The following is a 27,668-nucleotide window of genomic DNA, read 5'->3' as shown; positions in this document are numbered from 1 at the left end:
TTGACTTGAGTTATTACTCGTAATGTCCAGGCATTGGAAACATGTGCGTACGAGGAACCACAGCGCAGCAGTCAGGCTGCCAACTTCAGCAGGCCTCACTGGCTGATTGACTACCACTAAATACCTCCTCCACCTCCACCCACCACCCACCGCCCTTCGCCTACTCATCTGGTTCAGATCACAGATGGATGTGGATCTGTGACAAGGGTATACAGGAGAGCATGCAGACACGTAATATTTACTCCAGCGAATAGATGCCAAGGAGGATATATCAGCCTGAATAATACTGTCCTCCAATGGAGGCTCCTCAGAGGAGGAAGGGGAGGACCATCCTCCTCAGTGAATTTCTGAAAAATAAAGTTATCCTATTGAGATAAAACTATACAAAATATATTCACCTCACCAAATAATTGATTAAAACCCACTGTTTTGCAATGAAGGTCTACAGTAGCCTCAACAACACTCTGTAGGGCAGCACCATGGTGTAGCCGGAGGACAGCTAGTTTCCATCCTCGTCTGGGTACATTGACTTCAATACAAAACCTAGGAGGCTCATGGTTCTCAACTCATCCATAGACTTACACAGTAATTATGACAACTTCTGGAGGATGTCCTCCAACCTGCCAGAGCTCTTGCAGCATGAACTGACATGTTGTCCACCCAAGCAAAGGATCAGAGTATGAATCTAGTTCTGAAAGCATAAGCTAGCACTGCAGTGCATAAAATGTGATGAGTAGTTGACTCAAAGAGAGAGAAAGACAATAGTTGAACAGTTTTAAACATACATTTACTTAAACGTGAAAGAGAAGCAAGAGAGAGAGAGAAAGAGAGCTATATTTCAACGTTTTTCTTTTCACTTTCACTAGTTTAGCCTACTTAAATAACTGTCTCAAATAGAGAGTGATGCTATGTTAGCTAGCTGGTTATGGCTATTCAGCACTGGAACTCTTCCAAGTCAAGGTAAGCTTTTGGTTTTTATTCATTTATTGCCACTGGGGCCCGTAGGTGTAACTGTGTACTGCATTGTAGCGGGTTTACTAAGACGTTAATTCTAGTAGCTATGAATAGCTATGACGTTAGCTAATATGGTGACACTAACGATGTAGGCTGTGTGTAGATGTTTGCGGTTATGGTTTTAAGGTTTGGCATGGGAAGGTTTTTTCACCTGGTCACAGACAGCTGTTGATGTGCACTCAATTCCACAAGCGAAGGGAAAAGGTGAGAAGAGGAGATTGCGTAGATGCGAGAAGGAATGCTACAAAGAGCAAAATTATATTGCTGTTTGTATGTGACTGCTATAAATGACTATCACCCCATAGCACTCACTTCTGTCATCATGAAGTGCTTTGAGAGACTAGTCAAGGATCATATAACCTCTAGCTTACCTGACACCCTTGACCCACTTCAATTCGCTTACTACCCCAATAGGTCCATGGCAATCGCCATCGCACTGCATACTGCCCTATCCCATCTGGACAAGAGGAATACCTATGTAAGAATGCTGTTCATTGACCATAGCTCAGCATTAAACACCATAGTACCCTCCAAGCTCATCATTAAGCTTGAGACCCTGGGTCTGAACCCCGCCCTATGCAACTGGGTCCTGGACTTCCTGACAGGCCGCCCCCAGGTGGAGAAGGTAGGAAACAACAACTTCACTACCCTGATCCTCAAGGGTGTGTGCTCCCTGTTCACCCATGACGCCTTCAACTCAACCATAAGGTTTGTAGATGACACAACAGTAGTAGGCCTGATTACCAACAATGACAAGACAGCCCACAGGGAGGAGGTGGAGGCCCTGGGAGTGTGGTGCCAGGAAAACAACCTCTCGTCAACAAATCAAAGGAGCTGATTGTGGACTTCAGGAAACAGTAGAGGGAGCACCCCTCTATCCACATCGACGGGACCGCAGTGGAGAGGTGGAAAGCTTCAAGTTCCTTGGCGTACACATCACTGACAAACTGAAAGGGTCCACCCACACAGACAGTGTGGTGAAGGGACAACAGCGCCTCTTCAACCTCAGGAGGCTGAAGAAATGTGGCTTCACACCTAAAACCCTCACAAACTTATACAGATGCACAATCGAGAGCATCCTGTCGGGCTGTATCATCGCCTGGTACGGCAACTGCTCCGCCCACAACCGCAAGGCTCTCCAGAGGGTAATGAGGTCTGCACAACGCATCACCGGGGGCAAACTACCTGCCCTCCAAGACACCTATACCACCCGATGTCACAGGAAGGCCAAAAAGATCATCAAGGACAACAACCACCCGAACCCCGCTATCATCCAGAAGGCGAGGTCAGTACAGGTGCGTCAAAGCTGGGACGGAGAGACCGAAAAACAGCTTCTATCTCAAGGCCATCAGATTGTTAAACAGCCAGCACTCACATTGAGTGGCTGCTGCCAACATATTGACTCAAATCTCTAGATACTTTAATAATTAAAAATTGGATGTAATAAATGTATCACTAGTCACTTTAAACAATGCCACTTTATATAATGTTTACATACCCTAAATTACTCATCTCAAATGTATATACTGTACTCTATACCATCTACTGCATCTTGCCTATGCCGTTCGGCCATCACTCAACCATATATTTATATGTACATATTCTTATTCATTCCTTAAACTTGTGTGTGCATAAGGTAGTTGTTGAGAAATTGTTAGATTACTTGTTAGATAATACTGTATAGTCGGAACCAGAAGCACAAGCATTTTGCCACACTTGCATTAACATCTGCTAACCATGTGTATGTGACCAATACAATTTGATTTGATTTGATTTTGTCGCTCTGACTTTGTTCGTCCAAATATTTATATATTCTTAATTCCTTTACTTTAGATGTGTGTATTGTTGTGAAATTGTTAAGTATTACTTGTTAGATATTACTGCACTGTTGGAGCTTGAAACACAAGCATTTCGCTACACCCGCAATAACATCTGTTTAACACATGTATGTTACCAATAACATATTATTTGATTTGATGAAAGTGAACTGTGTTTGGCGTGTGATCAGGGGTGTATTGATTCCGCCGATTCTGTTGAAAAGTGTTTCTTAAACGGAAGCAAACAGAGCGAAACATGGATAAACATACCTGATTTTGTTTGGAACTGTTGGACTAATGATTACACCCCAGATCAGCTAGATGCAGGCAAGTGTGTGCAAGGCGGTATTGAATGTGTCAATGTCTGTCCCCTTGATTACTCTTAATTCTTCTCTCGGCCTGTGTGCACCTACGTTGTAAACTTTAATTCATAGGCTACGTTGTAGCAACCTCAAGATGGGTACAGGGAAATGTTAGTATCATGTAGTAGCCTAAACCTATCAATGTTGCATTGAGCTGGGTGAATGGAATATGAATGACTGTCATCCAATATGTTGTAATAGAAATAAGGCCATGCTCATAAAAAAAAAGCATTCTCTTAAACATCACTGACCGCCACAGCTGTCCCCGCATAACTTATAAAGCAGAATCAAACTTTTGAATCAAACAGTAATTTTTGAATCCCAATGTCACGGTATATGTACAGTATATGTAATGGGTAGGGCTGGAAGAAGCTGACCTATGGTATGACTTGTAATTAAAGTCGTATATTCAAGGTGCAACTGCAGGCACTTACACAGTCTCAGCAATCATTAGGTAATTGACACATATGCACATGTAATGACCCAGGCAACACGGTTCAAACCCTGTCAGTCACATTGGTGCCGGGACTCAGATCGGGTCAGTTGATGCCTATCAGCTGTAATAGGTGATAGGTTTTGCACTAATGAGAGCATTGATGGGTGTACAGCATTGATGGGTGTTGCGGTATTAAAGTGGTGTTCAGAGAGAGACCGTCTCGGTCTAATGGTCCAACGTGCAGCTGAAACATGTGAACTGATGAGATCTGTTACAGAGCTATGAGTATGAGTCATAGATCAGGGGAAGATGTGTGAGACAGTTCTGTGTGGGAGAGAGGGAGAGAGACTAGCCAATCATTATAGACTTCTCTGTTCCAAAGCAAGGAGGAAATGTTTAAAACTCCCTTTGATACTCTAACTCTTTCTTTCTCTCTTTTTCTATCCCATCTCTCTATTCCTCAAATTTCCTTCTGTCTTCTTCTATCCCCATCACTCTATTCCTCAACATCTTTGTTTTTCTCTCTCTCAGGTACAGTGCTTTCAGAAAGGATTCATACCCCTTGACTTATTCCACATGTTGTTTGGTTTACCGCCTCAATTGAAAATGGATGACATGTATTTTTCTTCTCACCCATCTACACACAATACCCCATAATGACAAAGTAAAAATATATGATACCCAGTGTACATAACATACATATACAGTGTCGATGGAAGGTCTACACCCCCCTTGGATTTCTTCATACAGACACACACACAGACAAAGTGAAAACACACACACAGACAAAGTGAAAACACACACAATGACAAAGTGAGAACATATTTTTAGAAATGTTTGCAAATGTATTGAAAGTGAAATACACAAATATACCATTTACTAAGTACTCACGCTCCTGAGTCAGAATCCCATTTGGCAACGATTACAGCTCTGAGTCTTTCTGTGTAAGTCTCTAAGAGCTTTGCACACCTGGATTGTACAATATTTGCACAATATTCTTTTTTAAATGATTCAAGCTCTGCCAAGTTGGTTGTTGATCATTACTAGACAGACATTTTCAAGTCTTGCCATAGATTTTCAAGCCCATTTATGTCAAAACTGTAACTAGGCCACTCAGAAACATTCAATGTTGTCTTGGTAAGCAATTCCAGTGTATATTTGGCCTTGTGTTTTAGTTTATTGTCCTGCTGTAAAGTGAATTTGTCTCTTAGTGTCTGTTGGAAAGCAGACTGAACCAGGTTTTCCTCTAGGATTTTGCCTGTGCTTAGCTCCATTTCATTTATTTTTATACCAAAGAACTACCTAGTCCTTGCTAATGACAAGCATACCCATAACATGATGCAGCCAACACCTTGCTTGAAAATATGAACAGTGTACTCAGTGATGTGTTGTGTTGAATTTTACGTCAAACACAACGCTTTGTATTCAGGACATAAAGTAATTTTTTTGCAGTTTTACTTCAGTGCAAACAGGATGCATGTTTTGGAATATTTGTATTCTGTACAGGCTTCCTTCTTTTCACTCTGTAATTTAGGTTGGAACTGTGGAGTAACTACAATGTTGTTGATCCATCCTCACTTTTCTCTTAACCTAGTTAGGAAGGACGCTTGTATCTTTGTAGTGACTGGGTGTCTTGATACACCATCCAAAGTGCCATTAATAACTTTGCCATGCTCAAAGGGATATTCAATGTCTGCTTTTTGGTTTTTATTTTTACCCATCGACATTATAGGTGCCTTCCTTTGTGAGCCACTGGAAAACCTCCCTGGTCTTTGGAGTTTAATCTGTGTTTGAAATTCACTGCTCGACAGGGACCTTACAGATAATTGTATGTGTGGGGTACAGAGATGAGCTAGTCATTCAAAAATCATAGTAAACACTATTATCGCGCATAGAGGGAGCCCATGCAGCTCATTATGTGACTTGTTAAGCACATGTTTACTCCTGAACTTATTTAGGCTTGCCATAACAAAAGGGTTCAATACTTATTGACTCAAGACATTTCAGATTTTCATTTCTTATTAAGTTGGAAAACTTTCTAACATAATTCCACTTTTTATACCAAGTTGAAGCCATTTTAAATTCAGGTTGTAACAACAAAATGTGGAAAATGTCAAGAGGTGTGAATACTTTCTGAAGGCACTGTATCTCTAAATCTGTCTTTCTCTATGTTCCTTTATCCTCTCTATACATCCTTCAACCTGTCTCTCCCTCACCCTCTCGCCATAAACCAGATGTTATTCCTTGTAAAATAATCAGCCATATGTCTGTTTCTAACATGTTCTGTAATGTATGTCGTGTAAGTGAGTGCAAATATGAACCGTGTGTGCTTTGGCTTGCATCTTGGTTCATGCTGATTTAATGATATTCAATTAAGTAATAACATGTGGATAGAGGTCTACTTTTCTCCCTCTCCAACCCGATTACTAGGCGATGGCTAGTTCCTCTCACTCAGAATAGGAGTGAAATACAGTGGATGTGTGAGTTATGTGAAGGACTTATTAAACTGCACAACATTTACAGCAGTTTAATTCCGAATCGTTAATTTTCCTGATTTCTTGACACGAGCTTGGTGAGAGAGTTGAAAGAGTCCAGATTCTGATTTGATTTAGAAAGTTGTGACTCAAAGTTAAGCTGAATCATATTATAATTTCGTAGCTACATTCATTAATACTTTCCAGTATTAAGGTGTGTGAACCATGGTCACTGATGTTCAGCGCGGCTGACTAGAATATTCTCACGAATCAGAACACGTTTCATCTCTCTTATTGCATACAGATCCAGGCAAATCTCTGTTTCCTCAGGACCATCATGATAGACAGAATAAGCTGTAATGTAGTCTCAGGGAGTCAGGAAACAGGTGCAGTTAGTGAGTTTAACTTCTTATGGCTGGGGGGCAGTATTGAGTAGCTTGGATGAATAAGTTGCCCAAAGTAAACGGCCTGCTCCTCAGTCTCAGTTGCTAATATATGCATATTATTATTACTATTGGATAGAAAACACTCTAAAGTTTCCAAAACTGTTTGAATGATGTCTGTGAGTATAACAGAACGGCAGGCAAAATCCTGAGTTGAAATCAAAACAGGAAGTGAGAAATCTGAGCTTTGTGTGTATTCACCAGAGTCCCCAATGAAATCCCCTTGAGATATTAATGATGTTGCACTGCCTAGGTGTTCCACTAGATGTCAACCATCAATAGACATTTTAATGAGAGTTCTATGGTGTTGTGGGAGTCTGGCAGTCAGCCATTTTCTGATCACTCGCATTCCTCATGGTATTCACTTGCGTTCCATTGCTCATGAAGACAAGAAGGAATACTCCGGTTGGAACTTTATTGAAGCTATATGTTAAAAACATCCAATGATTGATTCTGTACTTAGTTTGAAATGTTTCTTCGACCTGTAATTGAATGATAACAAACAAAACAAGAAAAGCGTCTGACATGGAAACACAAACAATACTACCGGATGACTGACAAAACAAAGAGCTAGATAAATGGTAAGCAATGAAGCTAGTAATGAAGTCCAGGTGTGACTGATGATAGGGCCCAGGTGTGCGTAATGATGGTTGCCAGGTGTGCGTAAAGATGGGTTGCCAGGACCGGTGGTTAGTAGACCGGTGATGTTGAGCACTGGAGCGGGAATAGGTCCCTCCCGAGGACCTTGAACAGCCCCACAAACTCATCTTCTTACAGGGCAGGCAGAGCGGAAGGTTCCTGGTGGAGAGCCAGTCTGCTCTTTCTGACGGTGGACGGCGCGCTGGAACCCAGCTCCTGGTTCATCCTCTCCACCTGCCGTTAGACTGAGGCCGGTACTCGGAAGTGAGGCTGACCGTGACCCCCTAGCTTCTCCAAAAAGACCTTCCATACACATGATGTGAATTGGGGGCCACGATCGGAGATGATATCCTCCGGAAGGCCATAGTGGCAGAAGACCTACTGGAACAGTGCCTCAGCGACCTGGATAGCGGTCGGGAGACCAGAGAGAAGGATGAAATGGCATGATTTAGAGGATCTGTCCCCTATCACAACAATTGTGATAAAACCATCAGAAAAGGGGAGATCAGTAACAAAATCAATGGACAGATGAGACCAGGGACGCTGAGGAATGGGAAGGGGAAAGAGTTTCGTAGAGACAGAACAGGGCATCGGCTTTGATGTATGTTTTACCTGGGTGATAAGTCATCGTGAAATCGAATCTGGTGAAGAAAAGGGCCTACCTGGCTTGATGCGGGTTCAGTCACATCGCTGTCCAAATGTACTCCAGGTTGAGTCCTGGGCACCCTACAGCCAGTGTCTCTTCACCGCCAACTTCACCGCCAGGAGCTCCCGATCGCCAACATCATAGTTCCTCTCTGCAGGAGACAGCTTTTTAGAGTAAATGGATACAATTCCTGTGCATTACCTTGACGTTGGGACAGGACAGCCCCCACACCTACTTCTGAAGTGTCCACACCTATTTCTGAAGTGCCCACCTCCACCGCGAAGAGCAGCGTAGGATCTGTATGTTTGAGCAACGGGGCAGAGGTAATAAGACCCTTCAGTAGGTGGAAGGCTTCGTCAGCTGCAGGATTCCACCCCAACTTCCGGAGACCATCCTTGAGGAGATGCGATAGACCTAAAGTTCTTATTGAATCAGCGGGAGGAAGTTGGCAAGTCTCCAAAAATGCTGTAACCCCTTTATGGTGGTTGGGACTGGCCATGACCTGACAGCATCCACCTTCTTCTCATCCATTATGACTATTTACGGGCATATCTGGTAAACCAACATGGAGACATCCTCCTGAAGGAATTGGCATTTCCTCACTTTGACACACAGGTGGTTGGCCAGGAGGGGGTTCCAGGAGTCCTCGGACGTGAGCGACGTGATCCTCCAAGGTAGTCAAGTAGACCAGGATGTCATCGATATACAGTGCCTTACGAAAGTATTCGGCCCCCTTGAACTTTACGACCTTTTGCCACATTTCAGGCTTCAAACATAAAGATATAAAACTGTATTTTTTTGTGAAGAATCAACAACACGTGGGACACAATCATGAAGTGGAAGAACATTTATTGGATATTTCAAACTTTTTTAACAAATCAAAAACTGAAAAATTGGGCGTGCAAAATTATTCAGCCCCCTTAAGTTAATACTTTGTAGCGCCACCTTTTGCTGCGATTACAGCTGTAAGTCGCTTGGGATATGTCTCTATCAGTTTTGCACATCGAGAGACTGAAATGTTTTCCCATTCCTCCTTGCAAAACAGCTCGAGCTCAGTGAGGTTGGATGGAGAGCATTTGTGAACAGCAGTTTTCAGTTCTTTCCACAGATTCTCGATTGGATTCAGGTCTGGACTTTGACTTGGCCATTCTAACACCTGGATATGTTTATTTTTTAACCATTCCATTGTAGATGTTGCTTTATGTTTTGGATCATTGTCTTGTTGGAAGACAACTCTCCGTCCCAGTCTCAGGTCTTTTGCAGACTCCATCAGGTTTTCTTCCAGAATGGTCCTGTATTTGGCTCCATCCATCTTCCCATCAATTTTAACCATCTTCCCTGTCCCTGCTGAAGAAAAGCAGGCCCAAACCATGATGCTGCCACCACCATGTTTGACAGTGGGGATGGTGTGTTCAGGGTGATGAGCTGTGTTGCTTTTACGCCAAACATAACGTCTTGCATTGTTGCCAAAAAGTTCAATTTTGGTTTCATCTGACCAGAGCACCTTCTTCCACATGTTTGGTGTGTCTCCCAGGTGGCTTGTGGCAAACTTTAAACTACACTTTTTATGGATATCTTTAAGAAATGGCGTTCTTCTTGCCACTCTTCCATAAAGGCCAGATTTGTGCAATATACGACTGATTGTTGTCCTATGGACAGAGTCTCCCACCTCAGCTGTAGATCTCTGCAGTTCATCCAGAGTGATCATGGGCCTCTTGGCTGCATCTCTGATCAGTCTTCTCCTTGTATGAGCTGAAAGTTTAGAGGGACGGCCAGGTCTTGGTAGATTGCAGTGGTCTGATACTCCTTGCCATTTCAATATTATCGCTTGCACAGTGCTCCTTGGGATGTTTAAAGCTTGGGAAATCTTTTTGTATCCAAATCCGGCTTTAAACTTCTTCACAACAGTGTCTTGGACCTGCCTGGTGTGTTCCTTGTTCTTCATGATGCTCTCTGCGCTTTTAACGGACCTCTGAGACTATCACAGTGCAGGTGCATTTATACGGAGACTTGATTACACACAGGTGGATTGTATTTATCATCATTAGTCATTTAGGTCAACATTGGATCATTCAGAGATCCTCACTGAACTTCTGGAGAGAGTTTGCTGCACTGAAAGTAAAGGTGCTGAATAATTTTGCACGCCCAATTTTTCAGTTTTTGATTTGTTTAAAAAGTTTGAAATATCCAATAAATGTCGTTCCACTTCATGATTGTGTCCCACTTGTTGTTGATTCTTCACAAAAAAATACAGTTTTATATCTTTATGTTTGAAGCCTGAAATGTGGCAAAAGGTCGCAAAGTTCAAGGGGGCCGAATACTTTCGCAAGGCACTGTACATCAAAGCATGTCCCAGAAGACCTCATTGACAAATGCCTGGAACACTGATGGAGCACCGGCTAATCCAAAAGGTATCACCATGTACAAGTAGTGACCTGACATCGTGCTGAAGGCCGTCTTCCATTCATCCCCCTCCCAGATGCGGATCAAATAGTAGGCACTCCCCAGGTCCAACTTGATAAAAGAAAACTGGCCCCGCAGAGTTGTTTGATCGTGGCCGTCACCAACGGGAGAGGGTAACAGTACTTCGTGGTAATGGAATTAAGATTTCTGTCATTGATGCACGGGCGCAACCCTCCATCCTTCTTGGCCACGAAGAAGAAGCCTGCCGAAGCAGGGTAGGTATACGTGCAAATCAAATCATGTTGGAGAGTCTCCTCGATGTAGTCCTCCATAGCCTTGGTTTCAGCCACCAACAGAGGGTAGATGCGGAGGCGTAGAGCCTGCAAGCAGGTTGATGGCACAATCCCAGGGGCGATGAGGAGGGAGACAGGTGGCACTGGTCTTGGGAAAAAAACTCCCGAAGAGCCTAGTATACCTCTGGGATGTTGGGCTGAAGCCCAACCACAGGACTCTCGACCGACGTGGAACCACAGGGAAAGGAAAAGACGTTCTTGCGGCATTCGGGTGCCCAGTCCGTGATTTACATCCTCGGCCATGAGATGGTGGGGATGATCTTATGTACGGGTGCACTGATGAAGAGGAAGGGAAGGCTTTCTTGATGTATGGATTCCACGGTGAGGGTGAGTGGTGCTGTGATGCATGTGATTTCCTGGATCCACCTGGTTGACTATCCAGCGCTGATGATAGGGTGCAGGTGTGCGTAATGATGGTTGCCAGGTATGCGTAAAGATGGGTTGCCAGGACCAATGGTTAGTGGACAGGTGATGTGTAGCACCAGAGCGGGAGAGCAGGAGTAGACGTAACATAAGCTGTCTCTCATACACCGTTCTACTGTCCTGTTTGAACTTGACATCTTCCAGCTAGTGTCCAGTGAAAATCTAACTTTTAAAAGCTCATCATGTTAACTTACACCCAAATAATGTTGTTGACTCATCCTATACTTGTATTTGTGGCCAAAGCATACATTTCACTCATATTGTAATTAATTATAGGTTCAATTTCAAAGAAATCTGGAAACACTGGACAGTTACTTTAAGCTCCTGTCCTGTGCTCCCCTCTCATCCTGTATGGGTCGTACTGTATTCAGTGCAACCAGGGTGGTGTTGTGTCTAGATCCAGCCCAAACAGCTGCAGGATGGAGGGGTTCTCTATGTTTACCGTCTAACCCCCCTGTGGACATCACCTCTGGGTCTCCAACATGATCGAAGAGCACCAACACCACCCTTCAAAACTTCCACCCATCCACTCATCGCAGCACAAGAATCGCAGACTGTCCCCTGACAGGACCTGTTACAATGACATTTGCTCCCACTCTTGTTGGGCCTATGAATCATGGTGTATCCAGAAGACAAGCAGCTTGTGGAGTTAAACACCAGTGTAATGTAGAAGATGTCTTGTTTTGCTCATTGGTAGTGTTTGTTTGAAATAATAGGGGTGTCACATTAATTGGTTGGAGAATGGTGCTACTGGTGTCTTGGCAGTGAGCTTGCTCTCTGTGGAGACTATGAGACTTGTAGGGACCTCGACACAAGCCTCTGCTAGCTAAATAACTCAAATACAATGAAAGTAGTAATGTCTTGCTTGCTTAAAATGTTATTTGTTCAAACAAAGATAGATTGAATCATCCCTCAAAAACAAAAGTCAATATTTCAAACATCATTGTGAAGTATGCATTATTATCAGTACCAGGGAGGGTACAGAGGGTAAGGAGAGATATGTCTAAAGTGAATGATATGGGCTTCTCTCACTCCCTCCACCTCTGACTGGACCATGAGGAAATGACACGCGCAGAGAGGAAATTAGTCGTATCTGATCTGAACGGACAGGGTTCCATAATTCCTCACAATCTGAGGAATGAGTCGTGCGTTTCAGACACAAGCCCAAATTGACGTAAGTACAGGCACAGACTCTCACTCTCAAGTAGACAAAGTGTCCAGACCGACACAAATGAGTTAGAATGGAGACTAACAAGCTTATTTCATTCAGCAAACCTGTCACTCAATTTTTTACTTTTCTGTCTTCCGGTTCCCTTAACCTTCATGCTTTTCAAACAAGCATGACTGGTGATACGATCTTTCACTGAGTTTCCCTGTTGAGAATAAACTCAGATAGACTTTAGAGTACACAATGTACAGCATTTAAATGTAAACTTACTAACTATTCAGTTTGTCTCGTAACTTATTTGTCGCCATCTACAGTATTTAGTAAGAACAACAACTGGAGACCTGAACAGATTTAAGTGGGGTTGCTATAAGTTAGTCAAGCAATTCTCCCAAGCAAGATAAAGGTAACGGATGAGCCCAGAGTCAGACATAATATTGTGTGAGGTAAGGGTGTAAGTGTCTGTGATTAATGGCTCACGCCTCACAGATATGTTTGATTCAGTGAGTTCTGTGATCTGATCTGGGTCAGAATTGAATACACTCCCTTTTGAAACACATCCAACACAAATGTTGATTTGTCTGCATCATTATGTGTCAGGGGCACTCTTCAACACCCAGGAGAAAAACTTTTATGTGCTCTTGTATTTTGAAGTATTTAATTTATCATATTTTTACGCTGACTTCTGTTCTTATCGCCGACTTGAGATGTATCACACAACCCAGCTATCCCTCCGTCTGTTTGTCTTCTGACCCATGGGAGATAGGAACCCGGCCAAATTCACATGGAGCTACGCAACTCTGTACGCATACCCGTCTGGGATTGTCCTGGTACCACACCCAGGCAAAAAAAACACCCCATTGCACACCCTTAATTAAATGTAAAAACATATTTTTTACCTCTCTCTTTCTCTATTCTCCTTTCTTTTTCTCTATTTCTCCTTTTCCATCTCTCTCTCTCTTCATCTCTCCCTTATCCTTCTTTTTCTTTCAAGCCATCTCTTTTTCCATCTCTCTTCCTTCATCTCCCTCTCTTCCTCTTTTTCTCTACCTCTCATGCTCTCTCTTTCCCTGTATGCATCAATCTCTCCCTCTCTCTCCAACCATGACATATTTACCTCCCCTGCGCTTCTTCTGAGGAGATCTATTTATTGGCGTGAGACAACAGTGATCTTTCAGAACATTTTGTCCAGCCGTGATACAAACGTTTTTACAGATCTTATATGAGGAAAACTGGATATTCGAAAGCCAACCATATGAATTTGAAAGCCACCCAAGAATGAAAAGAGAGGGAGACAATTATAGCAGTAATCATATATTTTTAAAGCAGCACCATGGTAGACTAATATAAAAATCAATTACTTGTTCCGTGGTGACACTTAATTGTTTGCATACAGCCCTCTTACCTTAGACATGAAAGCACTCAACACACTATACGACTGGTCATCAGTGTTAGGACATTTGTAATTATTCTAAGTTTGATCTTTCACCTGCACCTATCAAACTAAGATGTGTACATTGTCACTGAAATGTGCAAATTTTCATAGAAAGACATCTCTATTAGACTAATGTGAATGAAACCAGTCTTGGAATCAATAGTTTGTGCAGCTCATCATCGCGTGACAGTGACTCAGTGAGGGACTATACAAACACGAAGACCTATCAGCAAGCTCGTCACTGACATCATCAACTTCTCACAATGCTCCTCTCCTTGTCTGAGGGAAACCAGCTACTGCTGACCTTTAGGATCACAGGGGGAGAGGGCGTCACAATTAGTCACCCTGCAGTGCCATTGACGCTATCGTTCACACACGCACGCACGCACGCACACACGCACACACACACACACACACACACACACACACACACACACACACACACACACACACACACACACACACACACACACACACACACACACACACACACACACACACACACACACACTATTACAAAGTGAAACCATGTTTTTAGACAACAATATCATACTTCCATAAGTATTCACACCCCCGAGTCAAACATGTTGGAATCACCACTCAGGAATATTCAATGTCATCTTGGTAAATTTTTTAAAATGTTTTATTTCACCTTTATTTAAGCAGGTAGGCTAGTTGAGAACAAGTTCTCATTTACAAGTGCGACTGGCCAAGATAAAGCATAGCAGTGTGAACAGACAACAACATATGGAGTAAACAATAAACAAGTCAATAACACAGTAGAAAAAAAAGAAAAAAAAAGAGTCTATATACATTGTGTGCAAAAGGCATGAGGAGGTAGGCGAATAATTACAATTTTGCAGATTAACACTGGAGTGATAAATGATCAGATGGTCAAGTACAGGTAGAGATACTGGTGTGCAAAAGAGCAGAAAAGTAAATAAATATAAACAGTATGGAGATGAGGTAGGTAAATTGGGTGGGCTATTTACCGATGGACTATGTACAGCTGCAGCGATCGGTTAGCTGCTCAGATAGCAGATGTTTGAAGTTGGTGAGGGAGATAAAAGTCTCCAACTTGAGTGATTTTTGCAATTCGTTCCAGTCACAGGCAGCAGAGAACTGGAACGAAAGGCGGCCAAATGAGGTGTTGGCTTTAGGGATGATCAGTGAGATACACCTGCTGGAGCGCGTGCTACGGGTGGGTGTTGCCATCGTGACCAGTGAACTGAGATAAGGCGGAGCTTTACCTAGCATGGACTTGTAGATGACCTGGAGCCAGTGGGTCTGGCGACGAATATGTAGCGAGGGCCAACCGACTAGAGCATACAGGTCGCAGTGGTGGGTGGTATAAGGTGCTTTAGTAACAAAACGGATGGCACTGTGATAAACTGCATCCAGTTTGCTGAGTAGAGTATTGGAAGCTATTTTTTGATGACATTGCCGAAGTCGAGGATCGGTAGGATAGTCAGTTTTACTAGGGTAAGTTTGGCGGCGTGAGTGAAGGAGGCTTTGTTGCGGAATAGAAAGCCGACTCTAGATTCGATTTTAGATTGGAGATGTTTGATATGAGTCTGGAAGGAGAGTTTACAGTCTAGCCAGACACCTAGGTACTTATAGGTGTCCACATATTCTAGGTCGGAACCATCCAGGGTGGTGATGCTAGTCGGTCATGCGGGTGCAGGCAGCGAACGGTTGAAAAGCATGCATTTGGTTTTACTAGCGTTTAAGAGCAGTTGGAGGCCACGGAAGGAGTGTTGTATGGCATTGAAGCTCGTTTGGAGGTTAGATAGCACAGTGTCCAAGGAAGGGCCAGAAGTATACAGAATGGTGTCGTCTGCGTAGAGGTGGATCAGGGAATAGCCCGCAGCAAGAGCAACATCATTGATATATACAGAGAAAAGAGTCGGCCCGAGAATTGAACCCTGTGGCACCCCCATAGAGACTGCCAGAGGACCGGACAACATGCCCTCCGATTTGACACACTGAACTCTGTCTGCAAAGTAGTTGGTGAACCAGGCAAGGCAGTCATTAGAAAAACCGAGGCTACTGAGTCTGCTGATAAGAATATGGTGATTGACAGAGTCGAAAGCCTTGGCCAGGTCGATGAAGATGGCTGCACAGTACTGTCTTTTATCGATGGCGCTTATGATATCGTTTAGTACCTTGAGCGTGGCTGAGGTGCACCCGTGACCGGCTCGGAAACCAGATTGCACAGCGGAGAAGGTACGGTGGGATTCGAGATGGTCAGTGACCTGTTTGTTGACTTGGCTTTCGAAGACCTTAGATAGGCAGGGCAGGATGGATATAGGTCTGTAACAGTTTGGGTCCAGGGTGTCTCCCCCTTTGAAGAGGGGGATGACTGCGGCAGCTTTCCAATCAATGGGGATCTCAGACGATATGAAAGAGAGGTTGAACAGGCTGGTAATAGGGGTTGCGACAGTGGCGGCAGATATACAACTCCAGTGTATATTGGGCCTTGTGTTTTAGGTTATTATCCTGCTGTGAGGTGAATTTGTCTCCCAGAGTCTGTTGGAAAGCAGACTGAACCAGGTTTTCCTCTAGGATTTTGCCTGTGCTTAGCTCCATTTTGTTTATTTTTATCCCATAAATCTCCCTAGTCCTTGCTAATGACAAGCATACCCATAACATGATGCAGCCACCACCATGCTTGAAAATACATGTATGAACAGTGTACTTAGTGATGTGTTATGTGTATTTGTGCCAAATATTACACTTTGTATTTAGGACATCAAGTTCATTTTTTGCAGTTTTATTTAGTGCCTTATTGCAAACAGGATGCATATTTTGAAATATTTTTATTCTGTAAAGTTTTCCTTCTTTTAACTCTGTCATTTAGGTTAGTATTGTGGAGTAACTACAATGTTGTTGATCCATCCTCAGTTTTCGCCTATCACAGCCATTAAACTCTGTAACTGTTTTAAAGTCACCAATGACCTCATGAGCGGTTTTCTTCCTCTCCGGCAACTGAGTTAGGAAGGACACTTGTATCTTTGTAGTGACTGGGTGTATTGATACAAGACCCAACATGTCATTAATATTCAACGGATTATTCAATGTCTGCTTTTTTGTTTTTACCAATCTACCAATAGTGTTTCCAGTTTCAGAGATTTTTGTAGCTCGTTCCAGTCATTGGCAGCAGAGAACTGGAAAGAGAGGCGGCCAAAGAAATAATTTGTTTTGGGGGTGACTAGAGAGATATACCTGCTGGAGCGTGTGCTACAGGTGGGAGATGCTATGGTGACCAGCGAGCTGAGATAAGGGGGGACTTTACCTAGCAGGGTCTTGTAGATGACATGGAGCCAGTGAGTTTGGCGACGAGTATGAAGCGAGGGCCAGCCAACGAGAGCGTACAGGTCGCAATGGTGGGTAGTATATGGGGCTTTGGTGACAAAACGGATTGCACTGTGATAGACTGCATCCAATTTGTTGAGTAGGGTATTGGAGGCTATTTTGTAAATGACATCGCCAAAGTCGAGGATTGGTAGGATGGTCAGTTTTACAAGGGTATGTTTGGCAGCATGAGTGAAGGATGCTTTGTTGCGAAATAGGAAGCCAATTCTAGATTTAACTTTGGATTGGAGATGTTTGATATGGGTCTGGAAGGAGAGTTTACAGTCTAACCAGACACCTAAGTATTTGTAGTTGTCCACGTATTCTAAGTCAGAGCCGTCCAGAGTAGTGATGTTGGACAGGCGGGTAGGTGCAGGTAGCGATCGGTTGAAGAGCATGCATTTAGTTTTACTTGTATTTAAGAGCAATTGGAGGCCACGGAAGGAGAGTTGTATGGCATTGAAGCTTGCCTGGAGGGTTGTTAACACAGTGTCCAAAGAAGGGCCGGAAGTATACAGAATGGTGTCGTCTGCGTAGAGGTGGATCAGAGACTCACCAGCAGCAAGAGCGACCTCATTGATGTATACAGAGAAGAGAGTCGGTCCAAGAATTGAACCCTGTGGCACCCCCATAGAGACTGCCAGAGGTCCGGACAACAGACCCTCCGATTTGACACACTGAACTCTATCAGAGAAGTAGTTGGTGAACCAGGCGAGGCAATCATTCGAGAAACCAAGGCTGTTGAGTCTGCCGATGAGGATGTGGTGATTGACAGAGTCGAAAGCCTTGGCCAGATCAATGAATACGGCTGCACAGTAATGTTTCTTATCGATGGCGGTTAAGATATCGTTTAGGACCTTGAGCGTGGCTGAGGTGCACCCATGACCAGCTCTGAAACCAGATTGCATAGCAGAGAAAGTATGGTGAGATTCGAAATGGTCGGTAATCTGTTTGTTGACTTGGCTTTCGAAGACCTTAGAAAGGCATGGTAGGATAGATATAGGTCTGTAGCAGTTTGGGTCAAGAGTGTCCCCCCCTTTGAAGAGGGGGATGACCGCAGCTGCTTTCCAATCTTTGGGAATCTCAGACGACACGAAAGAGAGGTTGAACAGGCTAGTAATAGGGGTGGCAACAATTTCGGCAGATAATTTTAGAAAGAAAGGGTCCAGATTGTCTAGCCCGGCTGATTTGTAGGGGTCCAGATTTTGCAGCTCTTTCAGAACATCAGCTGAATGGATTTGGGAGAAGGAGAAATGGGGAAGGCTTGGGCGAGTTGCTGTTGGGGGTGCAGTGCTGTTGACAGGGGTAGGAGTAACCAGGTGGAAAGCATGGCCAGCAGTAGAAAAATGCTTATTGAAATTTTCAATTATGGTGGATTTATCAGTGGTGACAGTGTTTCCTATCTTCAGTGCAGTGGGCAGCTGGGAGGAGGTGTTCTTATTCTCCATGGACTTTACGGTGTCCCAGAACTTTTTTGAGTTAGTGTTGCAAGAAGCAAATTTCTGCTTGAAAAAGCTAGCCTTGGCTTTTCTAACTGCCTGTGTATAATGGTTTCTAGCTTCCCTGAACAGCTGCATATCACGGGGGCTGTTCGATGCTAATGCAGAACGCCATAGGATGTTTTTGTGTTGGTTAAGGGCAGTCAGGTCTGGGGAGAACCAAGGGCTATATCTGTTCCTGGTTCTAAATTTCTTGAATGGGGCATGTTTATTTAAGATGGTTAGGAAGGCATTTTTTTAAAATATCCAGGCATCCTCTACTGACGGGATGAGGTCAATATCCTTCCAGGATACCCCGGCCAGGTCGATTAGAAAGGCCTGCTCGCTGAAGTGTTTCAGGGAGCGTTTTACAGTGATGAGAGGAGGTCGTTTGACCGCTGACCCATTACGGATGCAGGCAATGAGGCAGTGATCGCTGAGATCTTGGTTGAAGACAGCAGAGGTGTATTTAGAGGGGAAGTTGGTTAGGATGATATCTATGAGGGTGCCCGTGTTTAAGGCTTTGGGGAGGTACCTGGTAGGTTCATTGATAATTTGTGTGAGATTGAGGGCATCAAGTTTAGATTGTAGGATGGCTGGGGTGTTAAGCATGTTCCAGTTTAGGTCGCCTAGCAGCACGAGCTCTGAAGATAGATGGGGGGCAATCAGTTCACATATGGTGTCCAGAGCACAGCTGGGGGCAGAGGGTGGTCTATAGCAAGCGGCAACGGTGAGAGACTTGTTTTTAGAGAGGTGGATTTTTAAAAGTAGAAGTTCAAATTGTTTGGGTACAGACCTGGATAGTAGGACAGAACTCTGCAGGCTATCTTTGCAGTAGATTACAACACCGCCCCCTTTGGCAGTTCTATCTTGTCTGAAAATGTTGTAGTTTGGAATTAAAATGTCTGAATTTTTGGTGGTCTTCCTAAGCCAGGATTCAGACACAGCTAGAACATCCGGGTTGGCAGAGTGTGCTAAAGCAGTGAATAGAACAAACTTAGGGAGGAGGCTTCTAATGTTAACATGCATGAAACCAAGGCTATTACGGTTACAGAAGTCGTCAAAAGAGAGCGCCTGGGGAATAGGAGTGGAGCTAGGCACTGCAGGGCCTGGATTCACCTCTACATCGCCAGAGGAACATAGGAGGAGTAGAATAAGGGTGCGGCTAAAAGCAATAAGAATTGGTCGTCTAGAACGTCTGGAACAGAGAGTAAAAGGAAGTTTCTGGGGGCGATAAAATAGCATCAAGGTATAATGTACAGACAAAGGTAAGGTAGGATGTGAATACAGTGGAGGTAAACCTAGGTATTGAGTGATGAAGATATGTGTGGGGTACAGAGATGAGCTAGTCATTCAAAAATCATGGTAAACATTATTGTTGCACAAATAGTGAGTCCATGCAACGTATTATGTGACTTGGTAAGCACATTTTTACTCCTGAACTTATTTAGGCTTGGCATAACAAAAGGTTTGAATACTTATTGACTCAAGACATTTCAGCTTTTCATTTTTTATTGATTGGTAAAATTTGATTTGACATTATGGAGTATTGTGTGTAGGCCAGTGACACAAAATATCACATTTTATTAATTTTAAATTCAGGCTGTAACACAACAAAATGTAGAAAATGTCAAGGGGTGTGAATACTTTCTGAAGGCACTGTATCTCTAAATCTGTCTTTCTCTATGTTCCTTTATCCTCTCTATAATCCTTCAACCAGCTACTGCTGACCTTTAGGATCACAGGGGGAGAGGATGTCACAATTAGTCACCCCGCAATGCCATTGACGCTATCGTTCACAAACATACACACACTCACACACTAACACACAGACAAACACAAGTGGAAGTGTGAAAGGTTAAGGATATGAAGCATTTTAAAGTGGGCCGGCTCTTGCAGCAAAGGAAGGATAGGGTGTTAATGTTCTCACCTGATAATAGGTGTGTTAAGACTCAGTGATCGACTGACATGAGGTTTGTTGTGGTGGGTTCTACTAATGTTTATTCATATTGTCAGGAACCAACTTTGATCAAAGCTATTATTGATGATCTATGGGGTCAGTGTTGATGTTGGTCACATCAGAGTCACAATGTGTTGTACTGTAGGTCATGCTATGATGTGCTTGTTTGTTATATTTTTACCTGAAGAATACAGCATTATACACTGAGTGTACAAAGCATTAGGAACACCCTCATCGGGGCATGGACTCAACAAGGTGTCGAAAACGTTCCACAACGATGCTGGCCCATGTTGACTCTAATGCTTCCCACATTTCAAATCAAATCAAAATGTATTGGTCACATACACATATTTAGCAGATGTTATTGCGGGTGTAGCGAAATGCTTGTGTTCCTGCTGTAGCTCCAACAGTGCAGTAGTATCTAACAATTCACAACAATACACACAAATCTAAACGGAAAAGAATGGAATTAAGAAATATATAAATATTAGGATGCTCAATGTCGGAGTGGTATTGACTAAAACACAGTAGAATAAAATACAGTATATACATATGAGATGAGTGAAGCAGTATGTAAACATTATTAAAGTGACCAGTGATTCCATGTCTTTGTACACAGGGCAGCAGCCTCTAAGGTGCAGGGTTGAGTAATTGGGTGGTAGCCGGCTAGTGAAGGCTATTTAACAGTCTGATGGCCTTGAGATAGAAGCTGTTTTTCAGTCTCTCGGTCCCAGCTTTGATGCACCTGTAGGGGATGAACAGGCCGTGGCTCGGGTGGTTGATGTCCTTGATGATCTTTTTGGCCTTCCTGTGACATCAGGTGCTGTAGGTGTCCTGGAGGGCAGGCAGTGTGCCCTGGTGATGTGTTGGGCAGTCCGCACCACCCTCTGGAGAGCCCTGCCGTTTCAGATTGTGTACACCGAGGAACTTGAAGCTTTTCACCTTCTCCACTGCAGTCCCGTCGATGTGGATAGGGGAGTGCTGAAGTCCACAATCAGCTCCTTCACTTTGTTGACATTGAGGGAGAAGTTATTTTCCTGGCACCACTCCGCCAGGGTCGTCACCTCCTCCCTGTAGGCTGTCTTGTCATTGTTGGTAATCAAGCCTACTACTGTTGTGTCATCTGCAAACTCAATGATTGAGTTGGAGGCATGCATAGCGACGTGCTCATGGGGGAATAAGTACAGGAGGGGGCTGAGCACGCACCCTTGTGGGACCCTGTGTTGAGGATCAGCGTAGTAGAGGTGTTGTTTCCTAACTTCACCATCTGGGGGCAGCCATCAGGAAGTCCAAGACCCAGTTGCACAGTGCGGGGTTCAGACCCAGGGCCCCGAGCTTAATGATGAGCCTGGGGTGTACTATGGTGTTGAAGGCTGAGCTACAGTCAATAAACAGCATTCTTACATAGGTATTTCTCTTGTCCAGATGGGATAGGGCAGTGTGCAGTGCGATGGCGATTGCATCATCTGTGGATCTATTGGGGCGGTATGCAAATTGAAGTGGGTCTAAGGTGTCAGACAAGGCAGAGGTGATATAATCCTTAACTAGCCTCTTAAATCACTTCATGATGACAAAAGTGAGTGCTACGGGACTATAGTCATTTAGTTCAGTTACCTGTGCTTTCTTGTGTACAGGACCAATGGTGGACATCTTAAAGAAAGTGGCGACAGGGTCCCTGACATGACCCTCCAGCATGACAATATCACCAGCCATACTGCTCGTTCTGTGTGTGATTTCCTGCAAAATCGGAATGCCAGTGTTCTGCCATGGCCAGCGAAGACCCCGGATCTCAATCCCATTGAGCACGTCTGGGACCTGTTGGATCAGAGGGTGAGGGCTTGGGCCGTTCCCCCCAGAAATGTCCGGGAATTTGAAGGTGTCTTGGTGGAAGAGCGGGGTAACATCTCACAGCAAGAACTGGCAAATCTGGTGCAGTCCATGATGAGGAGATGCACTGCAGTACTTAATGCAGCAGGTGGCCACACCAGATACTGACTGTTACTTTTGATTTTGACCCCCCCTTTGTTCAGGGACACATTATTCCATTTCTGTTAGTCACATGTCTGTGGAACTTGTTCAGTTTACGTCTCAGATGTTGAATCTTGTTATGTTCATACAAATATTTACACGTTAAATTTGCTGAAAATAAACGCAGTTGACAGTGAGACAACGTTTCTTTTTTTGCTGAGTTTACTAACATTAGGTAGCTAGCTAACATACCGGTACATACTGCTGTAATGATATGCTATGCAGTTCGTAAGGACAGTGAAGCTAACAGATTGTCAGCCAACGTAACGTGTAACGTAACTTATTTGAAAAGTCAATACTTTATTACATTGAGTAGCAAGCTGCCCCTTGGTCATCAGGGCAAATCTGGTCTGTGATAGGAGGGGGTGGGGGGGGGGGTGGGGGTTTCATACCTAGCTCGGCTATTAGACTATTCTTTAGTAAAGGTTGAATAGTCTATTGTTCAGCTATTAGCCCCCGTCCCCAACTTGCAACAAATTGTTGTTGTTCCCATCTCATTCCTTTCCCTCTTCCACGCATCATCATTCTGTGCCTGAGTAGCTCGCTTGTGGGCGTGCTGGCATGATATTGTAGCATTTTCGGTTGTGCGTCAAGAAATCTGCATACAGTAGCACGTTTGTATGAAGGTGTGGTTATTCACAGACAAACTGTTATGCTATGGCGGTACATTGGCGTCTTTTTGTCGAGAGCAAAACTTTTTTTATTTTCAATCAAACATAATTATTCTGAAAGCAACCTTTTTCCGACACAAAGGAAGTCATAGCGGACACCTACGAAGAAGGATTGTGTGATGATGGCATCTCAGGTAAGCAGCACTGGGCGTTCTTCCGTCCAACTTTAACATAGCTAGTAGTTAGCTCCTACAATTCAGTGTCGGTTCATAACATTCTACTATATAACATACATACATACCGTAGAATGATAAATCGTGCAATTATTATTCTCAAGCTAACCAAAAGCATTTAGCTACGAACGCATGTTCTCACCATTTTTAGTTGAATGAATCTAACTTTCTTTCATGGCAAATCATGAGCAGGCCATGTCATATGTCTCATAGTCAATATATAATCATATTTCATGACAGTGTAATGGTTAGCTTTTTTACAGAAGGATGAAAGAACACAATATGTCTGTCACGAAGAGTTGGCGAGTCTTTGCAGCGTGTAGATGGTGCAGGTATCATTGCATATTTCCCATCACCTAATGAACAACCACAATACCAGCCTGGTATACACTGTATTGACGTATCCTGAAAATGAAGATCGGTCATATCTCAGTTATTGTTTTCATATCTACAAAAAAAAGCTATTTTCTTTACTTTCAGAGAGCGAGCTGATCAAGTGGTCGAAAATGTAGATATTGCCAGATGTTCACTGTCCGAGGAACAGGCCATGGAAGCTTTACTGCTGGCAAAAGAGTCCATAACGAAATGTGTTTTTCATAGTTTTGATATCTATTATTCAACAATGTAGAAAACAGTAAAATAAAGAAAAACCTTGGAATGAGTAGGTGTGTCCAAACTTTTGACTAGTACTGTATGTACAGTTGAAGTCGGAAGTTTACATACACTTAGGTTGTTGTCATTAAAACTCATTTTTAAACCACTCCACAAGTTTTGGCAAGTCGGTTAGGACATCTACTTTGTGCATGACACAAGTCATTTCTCCAACAATTGTTAACAGACAGATTATTTCACTTATAATTCACTGTATCGCAATTCCAGTGGGTCAGAAGTTTACATACACTAAGTTGACTGTGCCTTTAAACAGCTTGGAAAATTCCAGAAAATGATGCCATGGCTTTAGAAGTTTCTGTTAGGCTAATTGACATCATTTGAGTTAATTGGAGGCGTACCTGTGGATGTATTTCAAGGTCTACCTTCAAACGCAGTGCCTCTTTGCTTGACATCATGGGAAAATCAAAAGAAATCAGCCAAGACCTCAGAAAAAACATTGTAGACCTCCACAAGTCTGGTTCATCCTTGGGGGCAATTTCCAAACACCTGAAGGTATCATGTTCATCTGTACAAACAATAGTACGGAAGTATAAACACCATGGAACCACGTAGCTGTCATACAGCTCAGGAAGGGGAAGCTTTCTGTCTCCTAGATATGAACATACTTTGGTGCAAAAAGTGCAAATCAATCCCAGAAAAACAACAAAGGACCTTGTGAAGATGCTGGAGGAAACAGGTACAAATGTATCTATATCCACAGTAAAACGAGTCCTATATCGACATAACCTGAAAGGCAGCTCAGCAAGGAAGAAGCCACTGCTCCAAAACTGCCATAAAAAAAGCCAGACTACGGTTTGCAACTGCACATGGGGACAAAGATCGTACTTTTTGGGGAAATGTCCTCTGGTATAATGAAACAAAAATAGAACTGTTTGGCCATAATGACCATTGTTATGTTTGGAGGGAAAAGGGGGTGGCTTGCAAGCCAAAGAACACCATCCCAACCGTGAAGCACGGGGGTGGCAGCATCATGTTGTGGGGGTGCTTTGCTGCAGGAGGGACTGGTGCACTTCACAAAATAGATGGCATCATGAGATAGGAAAGTTATGTGGATATATTGAAGCAACATCTCAAGACATCAGTCAGGAAGTTAAAGCTTGGTTGCAAATGGGTCTTCCAAATGGACAATGACCCCAGGCATACTTCCAAAGTGGTGGCACAATGGCTTAAGGACAACAAAGTCAAGTTATTGGAGTGGCCAGCACAAAGCCCTGACCTCAATCCTATAGAACATTTGTGGGTAGAACTGAAAACGCGTGTGTGAGCATGGAGGCCTATAAACCTGACTCAGTTACTCCAGCTCTGTCAGGATGAATGGGCCAAAATTCACCCAACTTATTGTGGGAAGCTTGTGGAAGGCTACCCGAAACGTTTGGCCCAAGTTAAACAATTTAAAAGCAATGCTACCAAATACTAATTGAGTGTATGTAAACTTCTGACCCACTGGGAATGTGATGAAAGAAATAAAAGCTGAAATAAATTATTCTCTCTACTATTATTCTGACTTTTCACATGCCGGTCAACTGTGTGATCACGCTCTCCGTAGCCGTTGTGAGTAAGAACTTTAAACAGGTAATTCACAAGGCCGCAGGGCCAGACGGATTACCAAGACGTGTACCCATAGCACTGACCAACTAGTAAGTGCCTTCACTGATATTTTCAACATGTCCCTGACCATGTCTGTAATACCTACATGTTTCAAGCAGACCATCCTAGTCCCTGTGTCCAAGAACACCAAGGTAACATGCCTAAATGACTACTGACCTATGGCACTCACGTTTGTAGCCATTAATTGCTTTGAAAGGCTGGTCAATGCTCACATCAACACCATCATCCAAGAAACCCTAGACCCACTCCAATTCGCATACCGCCCGACAGATCCACAGACGACGCAATCTCTATTGCACTCCACACTGCCCTTTGCCGACAACACAACAGTAGTAGGCTTGATCACCGACAACGATGAGACAGCCTATAGGAAGGAGGTCAGAGACCTGCAGTGTGGTGCCATGACAACAACCTCTCCCTCAATGAGATCAAGACAAAGGAGGGCCGAGCACACTCCCGTTCTCATCAACAGGGCTGTAGTGAAGCAGGTTGAGAGCTTCAAGTTCCTTGGTGTCCACATCATCAACAAACGCTCATGGTCCAAACACACCAAGACAGTCATGAAGAGGGCACGACAACGCCTATTGCCCCTCAGGAGACTGAAAAGATTTGGCATGGGTCCTCAGAACTTCAAAAAGTTCTACAGCTGCACCATCGAGAGCATCCTGACTGGTTGCATCACCACCTGGTATGGTAACTGCTCGGCCTCCGACCGCAAGGAACTACAGAGGGTAGTGCGTACAGCCCAGTACATCACTGGGGCCAAGCTTCCTGCAATCCAGGACCTCTATACCAGGTGGTGTCAGAGGAAGGCCCTAAAAATGGCCAAAGATTCCAGCCACCCTAGTCATAGGGAGCTTCTACCTCCAAGCCATAAGACTGCTGAACAAGTAATCAAATGGCTATCAGGACTATCTGCAATGATTGACCCCTCCCCCCGTTTTTACGCTTCTGCTACCTGCTGTTTATTATTTATGCATAGTCACTTTACCCCTACCTACATGTACATATTACCTCAATTACCTCAACTAATGTGTACCCCGGCACATTGACTCGGTACCGGTAACCCCTGTATATAGCCTTGTTATTTTATTGTATTGTTCTTCTCACATTTATTTACTTTAGTTTATTTAGTAAATATTTTCTTAACTGTAATTTTTCTTAAAACTGCATTGTTGGTTAAGGGGCTTGTAAAGTTACAATTTCGTGGTAATGTCTGCACCTGTTGTAATCGACAAATGTGACAAATACATTTGATTTGATTTGGCTTAGACCTCTTATTCTTAATGGTCTATTAACTATTGGTGATGTCACCAGACAAGCCGACTCTCCCTCCCACCAACAAAGGCAATCTTTTCAAACAGGTCTTGTACTAAAAGGGCTTTATCATCATTTTCACAATTTCGCAGTATTATTCCAACCTCATAGTGTGGAAATATACACTGAGTATACAAAACATCAGTGGTGTATAGTACGTAGGTAAAAGTGATTTAAAGTACATCTTCGACAGGATGCTCACAGTGCACCGCCCTCAACCGCAAGGCTCTCCAGAGAGTGATGCGGTCTGCACAACGCATCGCCGGGGGCAAATTACCTGCCCTCTATGACACCTACAGCGCCCAATGTCACAGGAAGGCCAAAAAGATCATCAAGGACAACAATCACCCGATCCACTGCCTGCTCGCACTGCTATCATCCAGAAGGCGAGTTCAGTACAGGTGCTTCAAAGCTGGAACGGAGAGATTGAGAAACAGCTTCTATCTCAAGGCCATCAGACTGTTGAACAACCATCACTAACTCGGAGAGGCTGACCACATTGAGACTCGATCACTGGACACTTTAATAAATGGATCACTAGTCACTTTAAATAACGGCACTTTAAATAATGTTTACATATCTTACATTACTCATATCACATGTACAGTGCCTTGCGAAAGTATTCGGCCCCCTTGAACTTTGCAACCTTTTGCCACATTTCAGGCTCCAAACATAAAGATATTAAACTGTATTTTTTTGTGAAGAATCAACAACAAGTGGGACACAATCATGAAGTGGAACGACATTTATTGGATATTTCAAACTTTTTTAACAAATCAAAAACTGAAAAATTGGAC

Source organism: Oncorhynchus mykiss, chromosome 4 (genome assembly GCF_057628025.1).
Source record: "Oncorhynchus mykiss isolate SJ-2025 chromosome 4, ASM5762802v1, whole genome shotgun sequence".
Lineage (NCBI taxonomy): Eukaryota > Metazoa > Chordata > Actinopteri > Salmoniformes > Salmonidae > Oncorhynchus > Oncorhynchus mykiss.
The sequence above is the reverse complement of the archived record's forward strand: the minus strand, read 5'-3'. Positions refer to the sequence as shown.